Raw genomic sequence first — 2,323 nt, 5'->3', positions numbered from 1 at the left:
GAACACGGATCACTGATGATGGCGTCTGACAAATTTCATTATATAAAAGTTTTCTTTGGCTAATGTTAGCTTACCTGCTAATATACGTAAATTGCTTGTGACCCAACTTGATGCATTATCAGACAGAGACGTGGCAGTCAGAGTCATGAGAGGACGTTGATGGAAGTAACAGCAAAGATCTCAGTGGTCCATTCAGAGTCAGTCTGGTAGGGGAGCACCTGAGCCAGTGTCAGGTTGGTAGAGCTGTGGTAGCTGATTCACTGATGGTACTGGGAACGTAAATATCACATCTTTGGGACTTTAGTGGAAAATGTGAGTTCGTCACAGGCTGTCAGAGGAGCCAAGGAGGCGCTTTAAAATGACACTGGAAATATAAAGTGGTAACATGTGAAAACTGCTCAATAAGAAAGGTTTAATAAATGCACTGATCACTTCAATAATGGATCTTCATGCAGTTTTTCATCGATAGATTCCTCTAAAGCTTTATGTGACAGAATCACCTGAAACCTGGACTGATGTTGACCTGAAGCTTTGCTCCTAGACTGCAGGTTTTCATGTTTAAACAGACAGGTGAGGTTCGAGTTTGACCCTATTTGGTGAGAAACAACCTGTGGGCTCCTCTGATATGAAACAGGTGCCACCATTAGAGCTGAACGTGTTCACTGCATAAGCAGATACTGTCGGTCACATGGCTGTTTGGTTCCTCAGATGTTTTTCGTTCCCATCAGGTTCTTCATGTTTTTTCCTCACACATGTAGAACTTGCGGGAGCTCCTGGTTCTCGGTCTGGGTCGGGTCTGATGAGGTTTTGGACTCAGTATTTGCGTCAGCAGCAACAGGATCCACCCCCATGACCTGGCGTTAAGAGCAGGCAGCAGTATTTTCTGTGCAGTGACCCGAGCTGAGTAAACATCATTAGAGGAGCTGCTGTGTGTTGCAGTGCACTCTGGGAAAGCTGAAGGTTCTTCATGTTGACGAGGGCTTTGACCTCTGACATGCTGCCATCAGTGTGATGGGCTGAAGAAGAGAAATGAGGCTTTCTGGGAAAGTGAGTGTTTTCCCAGTCCACACATCAGACCGGAGCAGCTTCCTGCTGGGGACCTTCCCATCCCTCACACAGGAAGCACTGACCCCCAAGGTGCTTCAGATGTGCAGGGATGCAGCTCGGGCCCCCGCCCATGTTATTACAACACTTGGAGCTTTACTCACCCCCCATCCTTCTCTCCCACGCAGCGACGCCGCTATGATGTCACCATCCTGCTCTGCTCCTGACAGACGACGAGCAGGGAGCGAGGGAACGAATGCAGGAAGATTCTCAGGAGTTAATGAGTTCATCTTGAGCCGAGGACCAGGACAAAAAACCACAGAGAGGGATGGCAGGACTGAGGAGAAACCCGAGGAATGAAGAAGACTCGGGTACAGGAACACTAAGCAGGAACAAAGCCACAGAAAGAAACTAAGAAAATGAGTCAAAGTCTGTGAGACAAACACATTTTAACAAAGAAGCAGAGAGAGGAAAAAGGACAAAGGCTAAAATACAAATATGACTAACTGAAGGGAAAACAGGAAGTTTCCTGAGTCAGACACAGAAGGGAAGAAGTCATTTTTAGAGCGTTTCTTTTTTTTTTTTTTTTTTCTAAATGACATCAGAAACAGCAGTATGCGACATTACGTGATGGCAGAGCTTCAGTTCATCCTTTGTCATTTTTTTTTTTTTTTTTTTTTTTAATAAATAGGACAGGGGGAATGAATGAGAGAAAGAGGGGGAGAGAAAGAAAGAAAACCAAAGGGGAGAAGAGACGGTGAGAAGGGGGGGGAAGAGAGAGAAAAAAAAACAAAAAACTCCTGGGTCACCTGTATGGAGAAAAAAAAAAAAAAACAAACAAAAAAAAACAAACAGAGGAGACAGCAAACAACAAAGAGCATATTTAGAGCGTTTCTGAGCTCAGGTGGTCGGAGCTGTGACGTAGTCAGGTGTAGGCAGCTATTACCTGGAAGTAACCTGCACTGTGGCGATGACGATGACGGTGGTGATGACAGCAGGTGTACGTGGACGGCGAGCCCCTTAACAAGAGCAGCGGGTGGAGGATTTACTTTGATCTGCACACGTTACACAAAGTCCTGGAAAAGGTGGAGGATTGCAGCAGAGGCTTTCGCTCCGTTAATCAGTCTTAGAAAAAAGCAATCAGGACAGATGTTTTCTCCTGCAGCTGGAAATTTGCGCGAGGGCGGATTGAGAGCAGGACACCACCTGTGTGTGGGATGACCACGGCAGATAATCTGCAGACTAGAGTCGGTAGGGGTCCTTAATCTGAGGCCGTGTG

This window comes from Astatotilapia calliptera, chromosome 16 (genome assembly GCF_900246225.1).
Source record: "Astatotilapia calliptera chromosome 16, fAstCal1.2, whole genome shotgun sequence".
NCBI lineage: Eukaryota > Metazoa > Chordata > Actinopteri > Cichliformes > Cichlidae > Astatotilapia > Astatotilapia calliptera.
Note: the sequence above shows the minus strand (reverse complement) of the source record.